The sequence below is a fragment of the Nycticebus coucang genome, chromosome X (genome assembly GCF_027406575.1).
Source record: "Nycticebus coucang isolate mNycCou1 chromosome X, mNycCou1.pri, whole genome shotgun sequence".
NCBI classification, from domain to species: domain Eukaryota; kingdom Metazoa; phylum Chordata; class Mammalia; order Primates; family Lorisidae; genus Nycticebus; species Nycticebus coucang.
Genome location: NC_069804.1, coordinates 13,553,844 through 13,581,231, shown reverse-complemented (window position 1 = coordinate 13,581,231; position 27,388 = coordinate 13,553,844). Strand labels below are relative to the sequence as shown.

Here is a 27,388-nt window from a genome sequence, read left to right as displayed (position 1 = left end):
AATATAATTTCTATTGCAAGAAAAATATGTATTTTTACCTTTAATACAAATTTGAGGGTAAGGAGTAGGTGTAATAATTTGCAAGGATGGCAAAGGTGTATTTTACTGTGATTTCCTTCTCACAAACTCATGGATTTTAATATAGTTAATGCATTTTAATCAATGACAGTCATTTTACTTTTTGGAAGGCATGACATTTTCATTTATTGCAGCAAAGGCTTATAAACTTGCCAGCTAATTTTAGTTGGAATATTAAGAAAATTAGTTTGCATTCTTCAAATATACAGCCTCATTATACTTTTTGCTTCTTAAATGGCCCCAAATTTGGCCAGTGGGAATCCCTTCTAGCTAGCTTCTGTGTTTTAACTCAATCCCATTAGTCTTTGCTTCCTTGCTTTCTGGCTCAACAGGCTGTTCCAGGTTCACCTTGCATTTCTCATATCCTACATTTAAAAATAGTGGTTTCTCTGAAGAGCCCTGCTTCTTTGCAATAACTAAAGGCATTTAGGGGTCATAATTTCTGGCATGTTATTATGTCCAGGTGTTATTAGCAGATAGCCTTTGAGTAGACACACACACGTGTGCACACAATGAATTTATATTAACTTTTCCAGTTTAAACTTAATATTATAGCTGCTGTGGTCAAAAAGGAGTCTAAAAGTGACAGTTTTCCTTGATGGTCGCCATCCTGTTTCCCGTTACTGATCTGCAACATTTTGGGAAAATACAGTTTCTTTGTACCTGCCTTTTCTCAGCTGTGCCAGATGAAGATTCTGAGATGATTGAAGTCGATCTTTCTACAGAGTAAGGACTCCAGGGGTTATGACAGTGATGAAATAGAACAATCTCAGGGCACCTGGGTTGCCCTGTTTCCTGGTAGTATCTGATACCAAAGAGAACAGCGTGTTTCTGGAGGTGTGCTTTAAGGTTACCAGTACGCTGTCCTCACCTCTGAGTATGGACCCGAGTTGGTAAATCCATGACTACCCAAAGCTTTGTCACAGCTCCCTATAGATTCAGGAGAGAACCTCCATGGCCAGAGGCAGGCAAAAAGATAAGTTATTTTAGGTGAAGACTATACTCCAAGATCTTTGGTTTCGGCTGGTTCTGGGTGTATCTGATGTTGATCAATGGAAGACTCTGGAAGTAAAAACTACTCCTAATAATAATAAACTTAACATTATTGTGTTTTTACTTTTTTGGTTTTGTACTTATAGTTATGTTACCCAGAAAAACCTTTGACTACATTATTTATTCACTTTCTCCTTTAATGTACAAAAATAGTTCAAGATAACCATGCATTATTACCACTATCTGATGCCATTTATGATTTCTTTGCATCTCTTTTTCCTTTGTAATGTATGCCTTAAAGATACAAACTACTGTGTTTTAAGGCTATTTGAAATTATTTTCTCTGATTATGTTACCCATTTGATATATAATAAGGTACATATGTTTTCAATTTTAAGACATTTTTTTCTTTTTTTGATGTTCTGAAATTGATGAATTTTTTTAATTACAGAGGAAACCATTCATTTCTATGGACATGAGTTCTTAGCCAACCCTTAATAGTTGGACTTCTGCACAGAACCTCTGATCTGGGAATTTTCAGTTGGTTCTCCAGAATCTTTGAGTAAACTTTAATAGTACAAATAATTAGACTTACATGTAATTATTGCATTCAGAAACTTGCCCAAAATTATTTTCTCCATTTCCACCCTGTTTCATATCTTCCTCACCAACTCCAGTTCATTTTCTTTAAATGTTCTTAGGGATTTTAAAACTTATGGCAGAGTACCAAGTGGAAGGGGAATCACAGGATTTACAAAAAGAGAAACAAACTGGTAGAGGATGCTGCATGTGTCTTGACCTAGGAGACAAGGCTTCCCACGGGCAGGTCTGCTTTTAGCTGCTGCACACTCATGTGGTTGGACACATTATTTACAGCAGGCATTTTTCCTAATTGGTTGGTTTCCATGCCTGACTTATCATGAAATATTTTTAATATCACTCCTGTCTGAAGACATGGGATTTCATCTCTCAAGTCAATCCCTGTCCACAGTGGGAACCCTTTCAAATAAAGATAAGAACAAACTTCTTATGAGATTAAAAACTTCACAAGGAGCCTGCTGAGAAAATCTGAACTGATTGAGTTTAGTTCATATCATTTTATCCAAGAAGATTAAATATAGTTGTTTTCCAGTGCAAGCTAATTAGCTTCTCCCTCGTGTCCACTGACGGAACACACATTTTTGTTTTCATAAAGACAACACAGTTTTCATGGGAATGTGCCTCTGGCTCTGGTAGAGAGCGAGAAAAGATGCAGTTGAAAATTGATTGACTTGTCTTCCCTCTTTAGATTATAGAATAAGGTACTGAAGGTTTTCTTGCAACATACAATTTGGATATACTCTACCTTTGAAGAGTGAAGATGGAAAAGACCAAAGAAATAAATCAATAAAACATTAAACTCTCTCTAGAAACATATGGGAAGGCCATATGTTTTTTTTTTTTTTTTTTTACCATGTCTCTGGAGAATAATGGGCAGGCACAATAAAATTAGTCAAAGTTGGAAGAGGACTTTGGGGTTCACAGCTGCTCTGTGAGGTGGCATGGGGTTACTAAAGGTGATGGAGGTTTTAAGGACCAGACTAGGGCAAGGCTGAGGTGTGAGTGGGCTTAAGCAAAACTGAGTTGGGAGTCTCTAGCTTGCAAGTGAAGCTCAGCTTACCTGACACAATGATATAAACACTTTCAATATAAGTAATAAGGTCAAAAATTACAGAAACAGACAAAAATTCAAAGAAAATAAAACTGGGAAGTGAGGGGAGTGAAAATGTTTTTTCATCTCCCAAAAAATCGTTAGTGGATATTGTTGCATTTAAGATTTTGGAAATTAGGGTGGTGCCTATGGCTCAGTGAGTAGGATGCCGGCCCCATATACTGAAGGTGGCGGGTTCAAACCCGGTCCCGACCAAACTACAAACAAAAAATAGCTGGGTGTTGTGGTGGGCTCCTGTGATCCCAGCTACTCGGGAGGCTGAGGCAAGAGAATCACCTAATCCCAGGAGTTGGAGGTTGCTGTGAGCTGTGACGCCACAGCCCTCTACTGAGGGTGACAAAGTGAGACTCTGTCTCTAAAAAAAAAAAAACAAAAAAGATTTTGGAAATTAATAAACATATTTTGGAAAGATGAAATGTGTGTGTTATCAAAATTAGGACTTGAAATAAGATATATACATATATCTTATATATGGTAATATAAATATATACATTTACCACAAAGAAGCTAAAAGATGATATAGACAGCAAAAATCATGTAAAAAATAAAATTCAAGGAAGCACTTAAAAAATAAACACCATGATGGATTATTTATAATCTAATGTATTTGTTTTATCATTAAGTATAAAAGAATAAATTTATCTCTTACAATATAAAGCTCTAAGATGGGTATTTAAAAGACAAAAAATATGCTCTGTGCAAGATAAAAGAATGAATACAAATATATGTTAAATACAAGAGAAAAATCTATATTGAAGGAATCAGAATGACTGGAAATAAGAGAATGTGGGAAATACATTAAGCAAATCAAATGAGGTTTAATTAGAGATTAAAAAGCATTAAGTAGGACAAAAAGCATCACTTTACAGCAATCAAGGGTAAGATCCACAATGAAGATATGAATGTCAGAGCCATTATATTCCCATTGACATAATGTCAAGAAATACAAAAATAAAGTTTCACAAGAAATGGAATAATAGTGGTAGTGTAACATACATCTCTCTGTCTCTGATAGGTCAAGTACATACAAAGATATTGAGGATATACATAGTTTAGAAACCATCTCTCCTTGGATATTTTTCCTGTCTTTCTAGCAACAGACCCCTTTTATTGTTGGGAGTATCAGCATGCCCAGACTTTTAAATAAAATGTATTGTTCAGCATTCCTTAAGGATGAAGGAAGTACAGTGAGAGGCGAACAGTCATTGTTGGGTCCAGTTGACAGAAAAGATGGAAACTGATTCAGAGAGGAAGTCAGAGCCCTTTTCTAATCTTCTTTTCCTCTTTCTTCTTGACCTAATGATACATTTTCTTCTTTTACCTATCAATATGGTGATTGTAACTTAGAATTGTTGATATCAAAATATTGAAAAAATCTTGAATTTCTAAAATGAATAAAACTGGTTATTTCTTCACATATTGGTAGAATTTTTTTCAGGATGTTTTATTTGACATTTTTATGTCAGCATTTGAAGACATCTAGCTATAGCTTTCTAGCTATTTCTTCATCAGCTTTTGGTATCATTATTTTATCTTCATCTGGTAAATGAAGTCCAATCTTACCTTGAGGAATTCCCTCCTCCCACACCATAAGATTCTAGAAAGTTTGTCTATCATGACTCTTCTACCCTTTTCTTTCATATCTATGACAAGACACATGGTAATCAATCAAATTAATCTATTCTTCTGACCACAGTGATCACTTTATAGGCCAGCATATATACAGTAACCCAATATAAGCCAATTCTAATCTTCCTAAGATTCAACCTATTGGCACTGCTTCCCCAGCAACATGGGAGAAGAAAAATAAATCCAGAACGTGAGGGGAAGCAGATAGAAGTAAGAGATGGACAGAGATAATCCTGTTGTTAGCTCAGCCTGAGGATCAGTTCTTCTTAATCTACTCAGATAATTTTCATTTATACCATCCAACAAATTCTCCTTTTTGCATAGGTTAATTTGAATTTGTTTTTGTCATTTCTGGCCAAAAGAAACCTAATAAAACAGTCTTGATCAGTTGGAACTGGTTAAAGATATTTATGGAAGATAGGTGCAATAGACAATTATTTAGCCTTAGATCTATATTGATTGGTAGGGAAATATATTCATAACCTATTGTTGAGTGAAAAAAAATCTGTATTTGTAGTATGATCCAATTGAAGTAAAATATATTTTATGGGTAACATAAATACTTATATTTATCTATGGGTATATATGTATATGTAAGCATATGTTTATACAGACGGTTCCTGACTTACAATTTTCCATTTTATAATGATGCAGAAGTGATATGTGTTCCATAGAAACTCTGCTTGAAGTTACCACACAACCAGTCTATTTTTTCTATTTCAGTACAGTATTCAATAAGTTACATGAGCAATTCAACACTTTACTATAAGATTGACTTTATGTTACATGATTTTGCCCAACTTTAGGCCAATGTAAGTGTTGTGAGCATGTTTAAGATAGGCTGGACTAAGCTATGCTATTCAACAGATTAGGTGTATTAAGTTTTTGAATTATGATATTTTCAACTTACAATGGATTTAGTGATGTAACTGTCATAAGTTGAGGAGCATTTGTGTGTGTGTGCATGCATGTTTATAATTTTTTTATTTTATTTTATTTTTTTTATTGTTGGGGATTCATTGAGGGTACAATAAGCCAGGTTACACTGATTGCAATTGTTAGGTAAAGTCCCTCTTGCAATCATGTCTTGCCCCCATAAAGTGTGACACACACGGAGAACACACTAAAAAGAAACTCAGCTGAGAAGATTGGTGAAAAAAGCCAAAAAGGGGCTCAGCTGAGATTTTTGTTCTTATATATGGTTTTATTTAAGACTAAGTAATGAAAACCTTGGGAATTGAATTTATGTGATAAATGGTAAACAAAGAAAATCAAAGTGGTTCTGTAACTGAATTTGTTGTTTGCCTACAAAAGGAGAGCTGTGTCACTCAGGTGGGAGTTCAGTGTCATATATCTCTAAGCCAGAATTTAAAAGGTGAAATATAGGGCAAAAAGGAAAAAGTACAACAAACAAGGCAAGTTATGAGCAAAGTACTCCGGTTGGCACTGATGCCTGGAAACTAGTTTCAAACAAGTTTGGGATGAGTTGCTTAAGAGTCTAGTGAGCCCCGGGTCAATCAGTAGATGCACTCATATTCTCATGCTCCATGATAATAAAGCTAATAAATCTTTCCATTCATAGATATCATCTTACCTATGTTCAGTTATTAAAATTGAACCATATCTTTGTAGTTGAATAAGTGCACCTGGAAAGCATGTCATTCATGCTCTTGATCATCCTGCGAAGACGTCAACTTGACACATGAAATGAGGACTGGTCAGATGGCTATTATAGTGGAGTAAGGAACCCTTGTCTTTCTGAAACATAGGATCAAGATGATACATGAAGAAGCCTCATGAATTTCTAATGAACTGCCCTGTGGTTGCTGGCTGGGGGCAAAGCTGAGAACCCACCACCGGAAGGACCCTAAAGATGGGTCTTTATTTGGGTATTTAGCAGGAATTGCATCTACTATATCATATCTAACTTTGGAATGTTGTGGAAAGACCAGTGAGCCCTTTATGTGACAAGGGATCAGATTTTCTCATTACTGTTCAACAGCTACATGACCTCAAATGAGTTTTTTTACTTCTTGAAACTATTTCCTTATCAATGAAACAGAAAGATAATTTCCTCCCCATGTAGTAGTCATTAGATATAATTGAATTTTATGTGCATGATATGAATTATTATGAAAGGTTAATGTTTATTGGGTTATTATTATTATTGTCACTTGCACTGGAATTATGATGATGTCAACTTTCAGGGAAATAATTTGGTTTGACCATTGGATATCTGCCTGCTAAAAATGATGAAAAGGCTTAATACAGGCTTTCAAAAGAAAGCAAATAAAACTGAGGGCAAAAAGAGAGGAATTGGATTTGCAAACTAGAATTTAATATGCAATGCATAAACTGCTTTATAGAGATGACTTAGAGCACTCAAGAAAGGCTTGTTGATTGGTTGATTTGATTTAGAACAGCAAAGTCCATAAAAATAAACACTGATCCATCTACCGAGGAAGGGCTTTGTGAATCAAATAACTTTTGGTCAACAGGCCTGATGACAATATGAGAAATTCAATCTACTCCACATCTGTTTTCATATATTAGATTAGAATATTGTGGCTTTTTGTGGCAGAAATCAAATGTTTCAGCTGCAAGTTGAAAGTATGCGTCAGTTTAGTGAACAAAGAACTATAAGTTGTACCACTACTTAGGAATATAATGAGGAGTATAAATCGCATATAAGGGTATGACAGTAATGAAATACTGTGAACCAAAACACAATTCTTCTAGTGAAATCTGCTGAAAACTATTTGCAAGGCTCCTTTTAAAATATGGCAAACCCAATAAAAACATACAGAGCTCGATAAAGGCAAAAGATATGAACAGGCACTTCATTGAGGTTACTGTAGGAGTGATCGATAAGCACATGAAAACGTTTTCAACATTATTGGTCATCATGAAAATGCAAATTAGAAGCACAATGAAATAGCACGATAGGCTACAATTAAGGCTGAGTGAAATCTGTGTTGATGAGGATGTGGAGGAACTCAGTCTCTCATATGTCACTGGTGGAAATGTGAAATGGTAAAACCATTTGGGAAACACCTTAGCTTTCTTATAAAAGTAAACACACACCTACCTTTGACCCAGAAATTGCCCTTCTAGGTATTTACCCCCAAAGAATGAAAATGCATGTTTAAACAAGTGGAGTGGAACAAGCTCTGTCTCAGAGCTGCTTTGTCCTGGCCTTGACTCTGTGGGGGTTTCAGTGAGTCCCACCACCTCTCTGGCCACTTTCTCACTTTACAAGGACTGCTAGGATTAGAGGATTTTTAAGATTCTTTAAAGACTTAGCCTGGCTTAGATTCTTTGAAATATTCCCTTGTGATATGACTCTTAGAAGCCATGAAAGCTGTGCCCACTTGCCACCAGCATAAGGGATCAGGTTGTAAGTAGCCCAAAATGTTTGCCAGTTCTTCAGGAACTGTCTCCTTTTCAGAGGAAAGCTCTTCCCCATCACCTTCCCACCAGGGCTGTAAGGAAACAAGGACAGAGGTGTATTAGTGGGCACATCTCTTATTACATGCATTAATGAATCTATTCATCAACAAATACTTTATTAAACACCTGTTACATACAAGGCTTCGTGTTGAGAATTGACTTTGGAGGAATACACAGATATAATGAGACACATTTTCTGCCCTCACAGACATGACTACCTGGTTCAAGTATAGACAACAATATATCATGAATATACAGGACATGAATACATATCTCACAGGTGAGGACTACAAAAAGGGCTGTGAACCAGAAGGATGGGAAACACTTGTTCTGATGGCAGCGAGAGGAATGCATCAAGGACTTTTTCATGGAGAACATGGCACTGGAACTGTTCCTGAAGACATGAGTTGGTTTTTTACCATGTAGAAATGGGGGCGGGGGAAGGGAGAAGAAGATGCACAATGCTATGACAGTCCTGGGAACGATGGAAACCCAAACACACTTGGAGAGAGGATAACCGAGACATGGTAATAGAGAAAAGTTTCAATTCATAGCATAACGAAAGCCTTGATGTGCTATCTACAATGTTTGTATTTTATTTTCTGGATGTTTAGGACACCTCTTGGTAGTGACAACATTCCACAAAACACGGAACCTCGATCAGGGGTCAGCAAATTCTAGCCTGAAGGTCAAATTAGGCCCATGCTGTATGTTTGTATAGCGTGTGCAAGCTAGGAATGATTTTTTACATTTTTAAACGATCGAAAAAAATCAAAAGAAGGATATTTAATAATTGAAAACTATATGGAATTCCTATTTTAGTGTCCATAAATTCAGCTAAACTAATTTATTTATATATTGTCTGTGGCTGCTTTTGCGCTCCAACAGCAAAGTTGGATAGTTATGAAGGAGATGATGTGGCCTGCAAAGCCTGAAATATTTATTATCTGGCTCTTTACAGAAACCATTTGCCAGCCCCTGGCCTAGATAATCAAAATCTGAAACTTTTTTAAGAACTTAGTTTTTATTGATCACTTAAGGAGAAAGTGAAAACAAAAAGAAACTCCCCTACTACTCCTTGCCATCTTTTTATTTTCTACCCATTCACAGGCTAAGCCAGTACACTGCCATAAAAAGTCTTTATACTGGGGCCTTAGTGTGTGTCACACTTTATGGGGGCAAGACATGATTGCAAGAGGGACTTTACCTAACAATTGCAATCAGTGTAACTGGCTTATTGTACCCTCAATGAATCCCCAACAATAAAAAAAAAAAAAAGTCTTTATAGTCCAAGGTGGCACCTGTGGCTCAAAGGAGTAGGGCGCCAGCCCCATATACCAGAGGTAGTGGGTTCAAACCTGACCCCGGCCAAAAACTGTGCAAAAAAAAAGTCTTTATAGTCCAAAATCATGATACTCCATGGCAGGTTTTTCTTTAAATAAACCTTTTTGAAGGACGACCCTAAAAGCAATACATACTGCAGACAAATGCCATTGTAACTATAATGCATGGCATTACAATCTGGGACAAGAAGCCACTAAACCATACATACTGCTCAGCAGCTAATTCATATGAGCACAGAGATGAATTCATCTGAGGACAGAGTGGGCCTAGTGTGACGTGGAGTGGTTTCCTCCTGGCTTTTGAACAGACTGTCTCTTTCATAGCCAATGCCTATAAAACTCAGAAGCAGCCAGGCTCAGGTCATAATTTGAGAAGGTTATTTTGCTCCTGGGAAATAAAGAGTTTGGAACAATAGGAGATTGTGGGCTCATCACTTAAACTGACTCCATTATAAAATAAGGGAATAAGTTCATCACTGGCTCTCCAGATAAGGTTTTCCTTATCTGCTAGATAGAAACAGATAGAAAAGACCTAAAATACGAAAAGGCCCTTAGGGATGGGACTTTTCTTTGATTCTTTCCTCTTCTGTAGCACCTTGTGACAGTTATCATCATCATCACATTTTTGTTGTCATCATTATCATCACTGTAGCCATCAGTTTTGGGACATACTAGAAGCTTTCCATTGATGTTTACTTTTAATCTGATCCATAGTTTTGAGATGAGTACAGATAAGAGACCTGGAGCTTAGAGAAATATTTTAACATCCCTGACACAATGACAGGGCTGGACTTGAACCTTGCTCTATCAATGCCGTAGTCTCTGTTGTCTTCCCACTATAGCACATTGCCTCCCAAGCCTCCATGATGACATATGTAGAAGCCTGGCGAATACTTTCTAAAATTAATTTATTTTTAAAATGGAGGTAAAAAACAAAATTTATCACCTTAACTATTTTTTTTAAGTGTATAGTTCAGTGGTGTTAATTATATTCACATTATTGTGTAATAGAGCTCTAGGCCTTTTTCATCTTATAAAATTGAAACTATACCCATTGAACAACAACTCCCTATTTCCTCCATCTTTCTAGCCCCAGGCAGCTGTCGTTCTATTTTCTGTTTCTATGAGCTTGACTACATTAGATATCTTATTTAAATGGAGACTGGCTTATGTCATTTACCATAATGTCCTCAAGATTCATCCATGTTGCGGAAAGTGAAAGGATTTTCTTTTATTTTTGAGATCGAACAATACTTCATTATATGTGCACATTTTCTTTATCCATTCATCCATTGATGGACATGTGGGCTGTCTCCCTCCTTTGGCTTTTGTGGCTAGTGTGGCAATGAATATGAGAGTGAAAATATCTCTTTAGGATCCTGCTGTTAATTATCTTGGATATATCCCCAGAAGCAGGATTGCCAGATTACACCCTAATTCTATTTTTAATTTTTCGAGGAGCCTCCATACAGTTGTCCGGAGAAGCTATGCTTTTTTCTCATTCCCTCTTGGTGAATAATTTTGAATATATGTAAGCCTGAGTGTTCCCATTGCCCTAGACATATTAACAATACAGTGATTCTAAAAATCCTAGTCAATAATAATCTGGATTGATTAAAAGAAAAGGCCCATCAGAACCACAGAATATCTGAATTATAGGACATTTTAAAATAAGTGCCTTTTGTTTCATGCAGATATTTAGAAAAAAAACAAACTTGTCATGTCACTTAGCAAAGGATCTTTAGTGCTCTATTTAAGGCAAGGAGAAAAATGGTGAATGGTGTAGAATTAGAAATAAATCTTTAAGCATGAATCAAATTCACAATAAATATCTGATATTAACTGTCTCCAATCTATGTAGAGTTTATTCAGAACAGGCAAACTTTTGTCCAAGTCCTAAATCATTTACCAATGATGCTAAACCAATGAAATCTTAAATTTAGAGTGTTAAGCACCTAAATATCCTCTAAGAAAAATTCAAGCAGTTGTGTCTAAAACTGATCCTTGACCTTCCATGGTGTGGCCATTTTATTTCAGAATGAATTATGTTAGCAGGAGTCTTCTTTTTCATTTCTGAGTCGATATTTTTCATTCACTTTTAAGTAATCATTCTTTATGCTGATCCTGCTGACATGGTCGATGAATCTTTGGCAGCATTTAGACTTGTAGGTTTTTAAGAACCTTCTACAAATGATGTCAGTTGCTCTATCTTCCACTGACATTGCATTTACCTCTCATTACTCATTTTATTTTTAATAGCTAACTGGACTGTCTTTGACTATAGAAGTAGACTTTTTTTTTTCTGTGAGAGTGGGAGTTGAAAATCTTCTGGGTGGATGGTAGGGAATAGGAGAGGAGAGAGGTGGAAGAATATTTGGGAGAATTGGGAGAATGTGCATTTCATTTCATTGAGAGCCATGATGCTCGCTTCATAATCTAGCTATTTTTTTCCCTAGCTATGGGAAGAAATGTAAAGGGGTATTGGAATTAATTTTTGTTTGTATTTTCTCACTTTTATTATATTTAGCCTCGAAGTTGCAGAACCTGAAATAAATAATTAGGAATGGGCAGACTGGCCTGGAGCAACAGCCTGGGCCCAGATAACACCAGACACAGGGTTAGGCATTCAGAAACTGGAGAGTTCTATTCTTACCTTGACAGAAAATCACTTGGCATATATAATCATATAACCTTCTGAGCAGACTCCAGGGCTCAAGGCTCTAGCTGTGGCCATGTGGGAAGGTTGTAAGGCATGAAGTCATTGACATAGACTGTGAAATTCGTGCCATAGAGTGGAAATCATTGGAGTAGGAATTGGGAAACATGGATTCAAATTCTGGCTCCACCCCTAACTGACTGGATGGCATTGAACCACCCCATTCTGTGAATCTCCTTTCCTATATGGAAAATATGGATGAACTTGGAGTTTAGGGTCTTGCTTCTCAAACTGTATGGATGAAGGACCAGGTGTTTTATTTCCAATTCATCATAAACAGATACTTCTGGTTAATAAGAATAAATTACTTTTAAAAATCGTGCATTTAATGTTGATAATGTCAAATTGCAACGTTAAGTTTCTAAATGCTTACTATCAATTTTTGCACCTATCTTGGGGACTCATTACAAACATTTGCTTTTGATAGGCAAAAGTTCTCCGACCATATTTAAGTAACACTGGTTTAGAGCAAGGGTTGAAAAACCACAGCTTGAAGGTCAAGTCTGGCCCACTGCTTATTTTTGAGAATCAAATGTTCTTGGCAAACAGCCATACCCATTCGCTTACGTATTGTCTATGGCTGTTTTCTGTGCTGCAGTTTCAGAGTTGAGTTGTGACAGAGACCCTGTGATGCCCAAAATATTTACTGTCTGGCCTTTTGTGAAAAACTTTGTCTACCCTAGTTTAGAAAGGCCAGAAAATAAGGATCTGGATTAATTTTTAAAGGTTCTTTTGGGCACAAAGAGATAATAATTCTGCCACAATGCTTGGTAACAGGGAGAATTGGTTGTCTGACCCCAAAAGAGAAATAGCCAGAAAATGCTGTCCTTTCCAGTGAATTAAATGTCTAACAGAAACATTTTGTTTGAAATGGAAGCATTTCTGTTTTTCCTGTGCCTTTATATTTTCAATATCCCAGTATATTCCGCTTGTGTACCCCGATTACATATGTAATTGTATGTTTGGTCTGTTATGGTCATTGTCTAGATTTTTGGCTATTGTTTTGTTACATTTATGGAAATGTGTCCTCCCATTTCTCTCATTTCCAAAATCCTATTCCTAAGCAATAATTAAGTCTCTCTGTTTATCACCAAGACATTTCTGGATTGAGCTTTAATTTATAGGTAGAATTTTGGTGATTCTTTCTAGTTGAATGGCCTTCATTTGTGGCTGTTGAAGAAGTCCTAATAATACTCCTTTTTACTACTTGGGCTCTAACCCTATCAAGAAAACCAACATTCAGGACATTGGAGAATGTGATGTATGTTTGTGAACAAGTGAATTTCTTGGCACTGATCTCCCAAATCAATCAGACTGAATTGAGGTTGCTGTTGCCACAAGGAATTATATTATAGAATTGTGGAATGACATCATGATAGAAGAGACTGGCCTCGCCAAACATTCAAAAAACCTGAAAGTGAACCGAGTCCTTATGCTGAACCTAACACTGATCTCTTTATTTGCACAAAACTGTCCTGACACCATATTTACTGCCTCAGTGGTCAACTTAATTATCTATCCAGCCTTCCATGCTAGAAGTATCAAATTCATTCTAAATCTTTTCGTTTGGCCAGTCTTGAACCTTTCCTTTTCTATTTCAGATGTCTCTTGAAACCTTCCCCCGCCCCATCCCTACCACAGCTGCTTTAGTTTGGGCTATAAACGAAAACATTTAAAGTGTATTTCCTGCAAAGGACACATTTTTGTTCCAAATCCCAGCCCTCAGGTTTTAGCACCTCTGCTGTGAACATCTCTCAGTACCCTAAAGGTGTCTGACCTCAAGGACACAGAGCATTGCTTCTTTTCTGCCCTAGGGCCCCAGAGGCCGTCATAACCTCTGGTCAAGCACAACACAACTGGAGGTGCTGGGAAGTTAACATTCTCTGACAACTGTCAACATGGAGTCTCTCTGGATAGATGTTGTAGCCACTGCCCCTCATGCTTTCACAGGAACAATTCTGAGGAACATTCTCTACATGGATGCTCAGAGAGTTCCAGATGAGTATGAGTTCAAGTTACCCGTGGTGTTAAGAAGCTCATTCATTCTGCTTTCTAATTCGATTTTTCTCCTTCCCTAACTCACTTGCCCTGATCTCTTATTCCTGGCTTTTGGGACTACCTTCCAAGCAAACACCTGCTTTCTAGTCTTTGTCTCAGGCAAGTTCTTCTTTGGAAGAAAGACAAACTATCTTATTATTTATGGGTATGAAGTTGGAAGGTTTTATTACTATCATTTTGAAGAGAAGAAACCTCAAGCATGGATAGATAAAGTAACTTGTTAAAAATTATATTTCTGGACTGTGTTATAGCTAGGAATAAATGTAGGTCCAGTTGCATTAATAGGGACAAGATATTTTGCAAACCATTTGTAGAAAGAGGCCTCTTTGTAATTAGGCACAATGATAAATTCTTATCTGATGAGCTTTGTTCAAATGCCAGGATCCATTTGTAGTGAGTTAAAGAATGGAGACTTTATCAGTGCTTTATTTATTTGTTTTCTGAACCATTCATATTACAAGTATTGTTTTCCATGTTGCATTTCTTGAAATACTGCCAAGCGAAGCACTTTATAAACAAAACAGGCCACTCACATAATTTGATATCATTCAAAAATCAACGAAAATGTTCCAAAGCTGACCAATTAAGCTTTCAGAAGGAAGTAGTCAAGATAGGCTTCCTCATTTAAAGACATTCAAATTAGCTTTAAACTCTAAGCTCTAATTTCTATTAAGCAGGAAAAAAAATCCTGTCTGATTTTGAACCATTTTTTTATTTTGCCTTTCTCAGTTTTTTTTTTTTTTTTTAAACAAATCAGCAGTATGAAGACAGAAAAAATACTGGTGGAAGACATTTGCCTGGCATCCTGGATGGTCATAGATAGCAGGCAGGAAGAGAGGACATCCTAGGAATGCCCTCTCAGCTTTGTTAGTCTTATAAGGGAAATTTGGGCCAAGGAAAATGAGTATATAGGTCATAAGCCAAGCTGAAAATAGTACACTCAGCTGGGAGTTTTAAAGACATCTTTTTACTGAAGGAACTACTTAGAGGTGTGGGTAGAATGAAGGGATGTTTGGGGACCAGATTACAGCAACATCAGGAATCTGTTAGCACCCTTAGGCCTAGGAGGGAACAGAGCTACCAGGGATAGTGACAGCTGGAACCACGGGGGAGGAGCCACTGACAGAAACTATGATCACAGTAGAATGGTATGGAGTTGAGAGACAGCCAGCAGAGATTTAAAGATTCTTTAAACGAACAAACAAAAAAGATCCTTTAAGCAATTTCCTCTGATTTCTCTTCAGGTACCTCCCATTAGTTGAACCCAACTGGAAACCAGAGGTATAGAAAGTTGAGCGATATAGTTCATAGAAGTCAGGCTCCTAAGGCACAGAAAGATTGGTGGAAAGAATAGCAGAGAAAGATGGAGAAGAGATCTAGGGGCTGGTGAAGGAAGAGGGACATACTCCCTTTGCTTGCTTTTGAATCACTCCTAAAATACGCATGAGCAAAATTAGTTTCATGGAAGCTTCAGCTCCCAAAAGGGTAGGACTTAATCCTGGCACTTAGTGTAACTAAGAAAGAAGCAATTGAATTAGTTTATAGCCTAAACTTTAGATTATCCACTGTTTATGTAAAATATATATACACATTTGGGTATATATTTAAGTAGAAAACTATGACAATCAACCATCATATGCAGAGATAGCAATAAGCACTCATGAAACAATGGTTTCTGTTTTCCTTAATATTTAAAATACTAACATTATGCAAATCTTTTCTTGGTTTACTGACTATTGCATCCACCTCTCAAAAGTTTATTCAAATTGGACAAAATTATTTTATTTTTTCACATATTCTTATTGGGAAAATGGAGAAATAAGCTGATGAGCTCCAAGGGAATGTTTTCGCTCCAGTGGAATTTGGCTTTTATTGCAACGTGGTGCCATGCTCATGACTTTTCTTCAGTTTGTCCGTTCATTCATTCACTCATTAATGAACACTTGTTGAGCATCAAGCAGTGTGCTGAGCATAAGAGATGGATACAAAAGGGTCCTTGCCTTGCTCAATATTACATGCGAGTTTGGGAGGTAGATAAGAACCAAGCAAATGCTTTAATAAAATCTGTGCAGATGATGATCAACATTGTACAGGAAATGAAATTGGTGAGGGGCTGAAATATAATTAGGGAGAGAACTATCTCAAGCAGATCAGGTGGTCTGGGATTATCCTTTTGAGAAAAGAACATGACAAATGAGACCTGAAGGATGTGAGAGAGCTGGACCTTCAAAAAGCAGAGAGTTCAAACCCAGACATTGGGAATAGCAAATACAAAGGTCTAGTGGCATGAAAGAGCCTGAGTCTTATGACAGTGTGTCCCCATATTCTCTTAGGATACAGTGACCTGGAGTTACTTTAAAAAATACGAATTCCTTTAGTCCCATCTGAGACACACTGAATCAGGATCTAGAGAAGAGGGTCCTGGAAATAGGTGGATGCTCTCATTAGGCGCATTTGGGAAACCTTGTCCGTAAAATCTATTGATGATATTTGTTGAACTGTCCAGTGGTACATCTCAAAGAGATGGGGGATGAGTGTAAAGAATTTTGTGAAATTTGGTTGGTTTCTCATAGTGCCTCATTTCAGAAGTGCCAGCCTCCCAGAGGTAGCAAACGAATTTAGCAAGCTCAAATGTATCAGAGGCAACCTCCTCCCTGGGCTCTGGGGCTGCCATCTGCTTTAGATACACAAGTCATAAAATGTAGTTGGCAGAATTCCAAAGACAGCCCCCCAAGATTCTCACCCCCGGTTATTCAATCAAACACTAATCTAGGTATTGCTGTGAAGGGACTTTGACAATGTAACTCTGGCTACTAGACCTTAACATAGGGAGAGTAACCTGGACTACTCAGGTGGGTCCAATCTAATCACACAAGCCCTTACAGACAAAGAACTTTCTCCAGCTGGAGTTCAAAGAGAACTGAAATAGAAGACTTAAGGCAGAGGAGGCACTCAGAAAGACACAGCAGAAATAAAGTTGGAGAGATTTGAGAGATAAAAAGGATTTGATAAAAAGGTGCTTGAGGTGGCTATGTAGAAAGCATAAGAAGGAATGTGGGCAGCCTCTAGGAGCAAAGAGCAGGCCCTGGTCGATGGCCATCAAGGAAATGGGGACCTTAGTACAATGTGAATATGTTTGGAAACTGATTTGTCCCATGGCCTCTTATTAAAAGTTCTGTCAGCCAACAGCATGACTTTGGCCTTGTGAAGTAAGCCACCAGGACTTCTGACTTACGGAATTGTAAGATAAGAAATTTGTGTTGTCATAAGCTGCTGAATTTGTGGTAGATAACTTGTTATGAGGACAATGGAAAATGAATATAGGAGGTCATGGTCAAACCCAGCAGCACCCAACCTTAAGGGCACTGTTTACATCATCACCATTAGGATTCCCACCAATGGTTTAGTGAATCGTGTCATGTACTAGTCAGTTAACTTTTCTGAGACTCACATTCCTGATCTGTAAAATGGACATGAAATTGTCCTTAACTCACAGAGTGGATCTGAGATCTAATGAATTATTCACTTTGAAACACCACACAAACAGGACGTTGCTCCCAAATGTTGGGAGGCATCATGATGCCCTTTGGCAAGGCCCTTACATTTTAGCTCTTCCTGTTTGTTATGAATTGCCGGGGATGCAGCCTTGGGGATGGTACAGGATGAAACTTGGAGTTAAGATCTGAGGCATTAATTAAGGAGTATTTGGGATTAACACCTATGGAAGGAAGCAGAATTTGGGGAAGGAGATGTTGAGCTGGAATGTAGTCCCATCAACATCCCATAGAAACTTTGGAGCTGGGCTGTCCATTCAAAATTGTCCAGGCATAAGTCCAGAAGGTGGCTCTTTATGCCTCCCAGATCAATCATCATTGGAAGAGGTTATCTTGGAAAGAAAGCACGGGCTTGATCCCGTCTACTAGATTCGGCTGAGGCAGTCCCCATGCAGGCTGACAGCTGATAGCACTCCCAGCTGCTGGGAGTGTATGTCTTTCTCTTTTGAAGGGACATATGGGTAATCCATCACAGAGTTCACAGCGTTCCTGATCTTTGTGGAGCTGCTGTAAGAAGATTCTCTATCACACAAGGAAATCATATCTTATCCAGGTAGAATTTTGACTTCTAAATCTCTCCTGGGTCTCAGCAGCTCAGTCTCATGCAAGATAGATGGTGTTGTGCTATTAGTATCCTACTCCTAATGCTCAACAGTCTCTTGAATCAGCCCATTCTTTAGGGCCTTCCAATACTCATAGATCCTTGGTCAGACTGGAGACTGCTTAAACACTGTAGTGTGTATATCTGCCAACACCATGTCAAGGAAATAACAGTGAAAAGGAACTATGGAAAATCCCTTAGCAGCCCTCTTAAAATGCCAGTGAGCTAAATGCTTAAGTGAACCAAACAACTACTGGGGTCCCCAAGGCTCCAGTTGCTGGACTAAAAGGGAATATTTTGTGCAATGGCGTCCACAGAATTCCAGGAGAGTTTCAGGAGAGGCATTTTAATATTTCATTTTCTTAAGCCTCTTCTCTTTTTCAAGTGGTATAATCAACTAGAAATGTCTTATGACGGTGGAGTGTTTTTATACTATACTCCAAGTCTTGCAAGCTAATCTGAAATGTGAAGGCTGAGGTGTCCTGGTAATATGATTAAGAAGGAGAAAACTTAAGAAAGAGGAAGGACTGGAGTGATATGATTTATAAACATCTTGTTTAGTCCTATTCCCCTGACTGCCAGTCTCATGCCTTTGGAATCAACATTAATTATTCCCTATCAGGAACATTGTTTGGTCATTCTAAGGATTGGAAAATGTTAACCTGCACTTGAAGAACCATATTTTGACTTGTGATTTTTAGTAAAGATACTTCCCCCAACTATTTTCCTAAGCAAATGTTTTTCTCTGAACAAAACCGCGAATAAGACATAATCCTATTTCTTTATTATAGATAGAGAGGAAGTCTTTTCCAAGTGGAGAAAATGTCATGTTAGCCTGAATATCCTCTCAATCATATCAGCCTTTGGAACTGAAGAAATTAAAAATAAGAAAAATGGAGACCACAAAGTTTTCAAAGAAATTAGGGATGATACTTTTCTAGAGATGAATAAGAAAATACCTTCAGATTGAAAAGGACAACCAAGCAGCCATTACAATAAGAGAAAAAAAAATACTTACACATCCTATGGTTTTTTTTTTTTTTCAGAACTAAATTTCCAGTGAGCTAAATGCTTAAGTGAACCAAACACCTACTGGGGTCCCCAAGGCTCCAGTTTGCTGGACTAAAAGGGAATTATTTTGTGCAATGATGTCCTCAGAATGAAGACAAAAATCTAAACACTTTCAAAGATAAGAAAATTACTTCGACTAGAACAAGCATCAAACAACCATCCTTCTTTTCATTAGTAACACCTAATTGGTAATTCCTGATGCTAAATGTTATAGGAACCATACAATTTATAGCCCTAATCAGGACATCTCACCAGGATCAGTTTCTGGGATAATAGGTATAAACCATGACTGTCACAGGTAAATTGGGACACATGGTCACTCTACTAAAAGCCATTAGAACAGGAATTTCAAAATTCAGAGAGAAAGTGCTTTTAACCTAAAATTCCATGAAGGGAATATCAAACCGATATGAGAGCAGAATGAAGCCGTTAGACATGCAAGGAAGTCTGACACTGATGAATTTCTTCTTGGGAAGTTACTTGAGGATATATTTTATTTCAAAAAAATGACAAAATAAGCAGAAACAGGGAGACAATGGACAGAGGAAATAGGAGATCTAAGTGTGAAAAGGAGTTCCAAGGTGAGGGGATAGAGAAATCGGAGGAACACGCAGCTGTGAGCTGACTGGGTGGACAGCCGACCTGGCTGGAGGAATTTAAGATGAAGGAGTCCAGATATAAGGGAAATCAGAAGAAGAAACAGCATGAACAGTTTAGAGATTTTATAGAATAAGGAAAAGACCATCAGTAAAGTACATTTAAGAAGATAATCAATTAAAACCCAAAGCTAGGGACAGTCTCCTCTGAAAGCCATAGAAAGTAAATGTATTATAATGAAAGATAATACTTATTGAGAAGTTACTGTACGTAGGTACGATTATTTTATGTATACTGGTTCATTTATTCATGGCAATCCCATGAAGTATGCAAAATTATTTTCTCCTACTTTTCAGCTGAAGCAACAGGCACAGCAGAGTTGCTTGTCCAAGGTTGTGTAGATAGTACAAGCAGAGCTGAGATTTCAACAGGCTGCCTCTGGCTCTCTGCCTCCAGTAAACATCACAACTCTGCCTCTACAGTGAACAATATTTGGTTCATTAAACCAATGCTAACAAAAGTTATAGGTTTTTAACCTTCAGACTATCTGTAGAAATCTAATCACAAGAGACTTAACTGTGGTTCCAAGTCAGGACATTAAGTGTTATCATGTGAAAGAAAGATATTGCCGATATTTGGGAGATGAAACAAAAGGAGGAGACACAGAGAGGATAGGACAGCATGATCCTTGCCTAAAAAACAGGGAGAAAAGAGAAAAGGCCTAAGTTTGATAGTCCCATACATGGAGGTTTAAAATACTGTTTAATGTGCAGAAGTGACCACTCTTGTTACTATCTTTGGTGAAATGTAGTGGAGTAATGAGGAGTAGATCAGAGAATTAAGTCTACATCAAAAAATCAAAAAAAAAATTCTTAAGGTTGATACCTAGATAAAAACATCAGCATAAACAGTCTATTGAGAAATATAGTAATGCCTGCTTGAGAAACAAAATCAGAAATAGTGGTTCCTTCCAGGGAAAGCAACTGCAGTTTTTCATCATAACCTCGTCCATGCTATTTTATTTTTAAGTGTATTACTTTGCACATATTAGTTTGATAAGCAAGGAAAAGAGAAGATGCAACATCAGCAACATATCAGCGATTTAGTTTCAGGAAAACAACATTGTTCATTATGTTAAATAAAGTGTGGCTAATTTGGAGTCCATTTACGTTGTAGCCTTGATGATATTTAATTTGTAAATTTGTCTTGCTTTTATAATAGAATAAAAGCATAAGGATTTTATATCCAATTTTCTGTATGTACGGTTCAAAATATCATTAGAATAAAAAGTACTATACGTCAGCTCTGAGAGGCCAAACCATTTTTTTCTATCATTCTATCAACTCAAGTTTGAAGGATACCACTTCACTGCAAGGGGTTGAGTTTCTTTGGTACCAACTCATTACTCAGGGCTTGGTTCAATTTCATGTCCTGTCTGAAGCCTTTCCTTAATCCTCTAGGCAGAATTGATGATGATCCCCTTTGGATCTCACTGTACATCATATGTGCATTTATCACAGCTTATGTTTCTCTTCATAGAGCTATTTGTTTACACAGATGTTTGTTTATAATTTCTGCACTAAAAGTGCTTATGAGTGGAGCTCAGAGCTTATTCATCTGTATCTTCAGCACCCAATTCACAGTCATTTACATACAAGGAGCCCAGCAAATGTTTGTTAAATCAATGGTTGCCAGCAGCAATGACATTGTCCAGGTTTTTAGAGTCTCCCTCAAGTGTTAGCCATCAAATTGAAAAAGCATAAAGTACTTTATCCACCATGGCTAAAAAGCTTTTTAGAAATAGAAGAAAAATTAAGTTTTATAATTAGATTTATGGCAGATTAAAGGCATTATAAAAAGAACTTGTGTTAAACTCCCCTCCCGAGTATCTGTACTCCCTGTAGAGATAAAGTAATGGTGCCATCATATTTAGGCATGGTAAATATTGGTTCAATGGGAGAATATCCTGGCATGTAATGACACACCGAAGTTATTTATGCATGACCAGCTTTCTTAAGATAACTTGGCAACACTGAGACTTTCACTGCTGCTGCAGGAGGGGAGTTTAATGTATTTTCTAGCCCCATTTTACCCACCCACCCTAGTTTATTCTTCACCCAGATAAAAATGAATTTGGCTTATTGCTGTATCTACTTAAGAAAGGAGACCATGCAACTGCAATACGAGAAAATGAAGAGGTAAAACTGTTGAATTTTTCTGAAAAGGCCAGACTCAAAGGAACAAGCAGTAACTCTATTTAGTGACACATTCTTATTGGTCGAAATTGGTGAGATGTTTGAGATTGTTATTCGTTGCCTCCTCTACATCCCCTGGCACTGCCAGTGCACTCATTCATTCATTTGACGGGGCTTAGGAACAAGATGCTGCTCTAGGCACTGTGGTTGATTCTCAGGTAAGAAGTGGCCCTAGTAAACCAGAGTTAGAGCTTCTGCAGTTTGTCTCCTGCCCAACTGGTCTATGTTACTTGCAGTTTTACAACCTGCCTTTGACAAAAGGGAACACTCTCTGTCTATCAATTACAACTTGTAAAATGGCCCTAAATAGCTTACAGACAGGTATTTAAACAAAAACGTGAAGGCTCACTGGGAGTCATTAGAACTGGCTTAGCTGCTTTAGTCTCAAACAAACCTACGTTTTATTGTGTTCTCAATTATAGCCTTCCTGAAAGGATGGTACCTAAAAAGAGCCACTAGGGGGCGGTGCCTGTGGCTCAAAGGAGTAGGATGCCGGCCCCATATACTGGAGGTGGTGGGTTCAAACCCGGCCCAGGCCAAAAACTGCAAAAAAGAAAAAAGAAGAAGAGCCACTAGGTATTATAGTAAAAACTGTTGTGTGACACTTAACCCCACACACTTTAAAAATATCTCAGTAATATTTCTGCTCCAGAAGAAGATACATTTATTTAAGAATTCATGAATAAGACCATTTTTCTTAAATCTTTGATTTTTGAGTTTGAAATTTCCAGATAGTAATCTAGTTGGAAATGTCAACATTTGAAACAAATAAGGTTTATTCAATTCCCTCTGAATGTGTTTGTTGTATTTTTCACAAAAGTTGCTTCAAAACTTTTTTTTTTTTTTTTTTGAGACAGAGCCTCACTCCATCACCCTAGGTAGAGTGCCATGGAGTCATAGTTCGCAGCAAACTCACATTCTTGGGCTCAAGTGATCCTCTTGCCTCAGGCTCCCAAGTAGCTGAGACTATGGGTGCCCGCCACCAGACCCAGCTAGCTTCTAAAAATTCTTAAAGATCTGGATTAGGTATTTATGGAAACCCTGTTACTCTCTAAGTTATGGAGTTTGTAATAGAAAACAGTAACTGATCTTCAACTGGGTGTTGAACAAGAATATCTGAAGAGTATTAAGAATTCTTTTAAATTTATTTCATTTAATCTATCCTTTAGTTCCAGTTTTGTTTAAACTACCAATGTGTTTATAAAAGACTCATTTAAAATGTAGGCATCAAATAGAGACTAATACTAAATGTTTTCCATTCCCCTAAACTAAGGCCAGATATTATAATCTTTTAGCCCCAACTAATGACCATGGGAATACAGCAATCATAGGACTCTGCACCGTTGTATGCAGCCACAGCCCTTTCCAGAGAGGAGAAGAGAAACGGTGCCATGTTTAGACTTAGTATAAGAGCATACCTTTCTATGGGTCTGGAGAAGCATATTATTGACCTTACACACTTGTTCCACATTTACCAGGCCTAGTGATAAAATAGAGTCTCATAATAATGATTATAAACCCGTATCTCTTTATCCCATACCCAGAATTGACAAAACCAATTCTTCCTTCAAATTCTTTCCTCGTGCTACTATAGGAAACACTCAGAGAATTCCTGGAGTTTTTGTTATGTGCTAGCAAACACAGGCCTTCTGTTATTCTTCCTTTTTGCCATTCCAGCTGATGACTACTTGCACTCAACCACCGATCTTTTCTACTTTGCCTGATTGCTGTTGTTGGATGACCTTCAGTAGACTTTAAGTCTTGGTGCAGATAGACCACTTATTAATTTTGTAATCTTGGGCGAGTTATTAAACCTTTCTGAACCCACTTTTTATGTAAAATAGAGACAACAATGTCTACTTTGCAAGGTCCTTATAAGGTTTAAACAGGACAATATACAGTTGATCCTCACTGTCAATGGCTCTATATTTCTCAAATCATGTACTTGCTAAAATTTATTTGTAACTCTCCAAATCAATACTTGTGACTCTTTCTTTCACAGTCATTCATAGGGATGGGTAAAAAATCTGAGATGCCCAAAACATCTAACTGAGGTTAACCAAAGCAATGCTCTGCCTTCTTGTTTCAGGTCTCATATTATAAGTAAGGGTCTTTATTTCCCAGTCTATTTAATGCCATGTTTTTTGCATTGTGCTTTTTGCATTTTTTGCTGTTTAAAATGGCCTCCAAGTGTAGTGCTGAAGTGATGTTTAATGTTCCTAAGTGCCAGAAGGGTGTGATACACCTTGTGGAGAAAATAGGTGTATTAGATAAGCTTCATTCGGGCATGAGTTATAGTGCTGTTGGCCATGAGTCATGGTAATGAATCAATAATATTTTTAAAATAAGATATATTTAAACAGAAACACACAAAACAAAGTTATGTATTGATTGGTTGACAAAAATGTAACCAGTTGCTTGCAGGAACCTACTCCTGTGTTTCCCCTAGGAGCAATGGTTCAGGATTCACTCATTCAGTGTTCATAGTGACTTCATATAACATAACTACTGCAAATAATGAGAATTGACTGTACTCTAAATGTCTGGTACTTAGTTGGTATTAAACAAATACTTATTACTTTGTCTTTTTTTTATATACATAAGAATAAAACAACATTTTCTTTGAGAGGCAAAGGGTTGGCTCTTTTCCTACCCTCCTCTCTTTAGTGTTTCCTTGAAATCATAAGAGGGCCAATGACGGGTATGACCATTTTACTTTACAATGGAAAGGTGAGGGGACTTCTGCTGCTTGGTGCTGTAAACTTATGCCTCTGAAATTAACTTTCTCATGAAGTATCCAGGAACCTATCAGAAGGTGAATCCATTTATCTCTCAAGAAGATAAGAGAAGAGTGATTTATTCTTTGTTCTGCTTCACTGTAGAAACGTGGATTCAGTTCATTCCAGACTTTGTAGGAACTTTTTTTTTTTTTTTTGTAGAGACAGAGTCTCACTGTACCGCCCTTGGTAGAGTGCCGTGGCGTCACACGGCTCACAGCAACCTCTAACTCTTGGGCTTACGCGATTCTCTTGCCTCAGCCTCCCGAGCAGCTGGGACTACAGGCGCCCGCCACAACGCCCGGCTATTTTCTTGTTGCAGTTTGGCCGGGGCTGGGTCCGAACCCGCCACCCTCGGCATATGGGGCCGGTGCCCTACTCACTGAGCCACAGGCGCCGCCCACTTTGTAGGAACTTTTGAGCTAACTTACATGCATGTAAATCTGGCAGTCTTTCACTCTTTGAAAAAGGGTGTTTCCTCTCTCTTCTATATTGATACTGAAGAGTCTTTTGTCAGTAGGATTATTTTATTCCTACAACATGTGTTTGAGTTTTATTCCGGGGGAGGCTGTTCTTTTGGTAGCTGTCAGTGACTGAATGGCTTTTTGGCTTTGCTATTATGCCATTCAAATTATACTAATGCATCAGTTAAGTTAAAGTGGTTATGCTTGTGGGCTCGCTGTAAATCAATTTTGCTGCCGAATAATGAAGCACCTCAGGTTTTCCATATTTCTGTGTCTACTTGGAAACCAGAAAAATGGATGTCCAGACATTTTGCAAGGTGCCTGATGGTCCTAGTTGTTGAGGATGTTGCAGGCATGGAAAGAAAGATTGTTTAGACTCTAAATTTCATAGCATGATTTTCAATTATTGGCTCCAGCTATGAGCCAGATGTCTGATTTTTCTAGGAGACGCAATTAAATGCAATAATTTACGATAGAAACAAATTCAGGATTCGATTCCATCGACTCATCTTGGCCATGTCACTAAAGGACGATGCAGGCAATGCTTGCTTTTTTTCCCTTGCTCTTCTTTCCTGGAGATGTTCAAAGTGGTGTCGGAGTCAGTGAGTCAGCACACCCCTTTGTTCAGGGCAGGCTTTTCCAGCTATGCTTTCCTGTGATGGGAGCTATTCTGTGCAGGGTAAGATCTTTAGCAGGATCCCTGGCCTCCTCCCACTTGATGCCAGTAGCACTCACCTTCCAGTCGTGATGGCGGGAAATTCCCAGACATTGTCAAATGTCCCCTGAGGGGCAAAAGTGCCCCACTGAGAAGCACTGTTTTAGGGAAGGAAAGTGTATTCTGTGCCACGTGGGGATTTCCAGTGTTTCCTGTCTCTAAGAGTCCAAGTAAATGAGCCTCCAGGCTAGCAGTACAAGCTCATCTGTACTTGTCCCTGAGGTTGCCGGCCTGGGTGTCCTAAGAAGAAATGCGTGCTACCACATGACAATATCCTTAGCAGTTTGTTCCTGGGCTGTTCCCAAGGGCCCCATCTCGGGAACAGCAGCGGCTGCGTGCCTTCCTTTCCTTGTCTACCCCAGGAAGAAAATCCTGCCCCTCCTAGAAGCTTCATTTTGTTTTACTTTTAGTTTCTTTTCTACTTTAGAGAGGGCAACAAGCCTAACAGCTTCTGGATGATGAAGAACTACTTGATCATTTGATTGTCACCTTTTCTCGGTTCTCAGGAGCTCCTGTCCCTAACAGGATTTTTCTCTTTTCCAGAGCTCCCTCCTCAGCACCTTTGTCTGATCAAGCTAATTGGCGTGCCCCAGAGAGGCAGGCGAGCACAGTGACTAAGAACACAGGCACAGTTTAAAGCCTGGCTCTGCCACTCACTTTGTGTGACTTTCAGTGGCTCCGTTTAACATCTGGGTGCCTTAGGTTTCTTCTTTACGAAACACTGATAATAATATTACAACTCTTACATCATTATGGAGACTCTTAAATGAGTTAATATCCTCACAGCATCTGGAACAGTGGTGTAAGGGAAAACTTTTACTCCAGTGGTGAGCATATACCCTCCGCCTTTACCTGCTTCTGATTCTGACGGATTTAATTCAGAACTCTAACTTGTAGCTGACTGATAGCAATGCAAAAGGATTCTTGTTCATATACAAAAAAATGTCCAGTCATTCATGTTGCAGTCAGGTAACCCCTTTTATTTCAGTGTTTCTCCCCAGAGGGGCCATGGGGAACTGACATCTTTGGCTATTCTTTCTTTCAGTTTCTATGTAATAAATTGTCTGAATCTAAAAAGGATTCATGTTTCTTTACTGGTCGAATCTGTCAGGCCTTGGCCTTGCCTTGTGCTTGACAACTAGAATTTGAAATTAGGTTTACCTGATTTTCCAAAGTCTATTTGCTTGTCACTGTATCTCTTTACACCCCTGGGTATTCTTTTCCTTAATAGCCTGCCATCTTTGAACTGTCCTTTTCTGCAGTAAGATTTATAATTGGGTGTTAGTGCCCATCTGAACTGAATTCACAAATGTGTGTGGCCTCCATTCCAGCCTGTATTAGTTATATATTACTGCATAAGACATTACCCTTCAAAT

General features: G+C 38.0%; 1 long non-coding RNA gene and 1 pseudogene across 1 annotated transcript in view; both read left to right on the top strand.

The window, feature by feature from the left end:
* LOC128577249 (uncharacterized) overlaps positions 1 to 27,388 on the top strand; it is a 125,029-nt gene that overhangs the window by 49,147 nt on the left and 48,494 nt on the right. The window lies entirely within an intron of this gene.
* On the top strand, positions 617 to 732 carry LOC128578814 (uncharacterized; annotated as a pseudogene).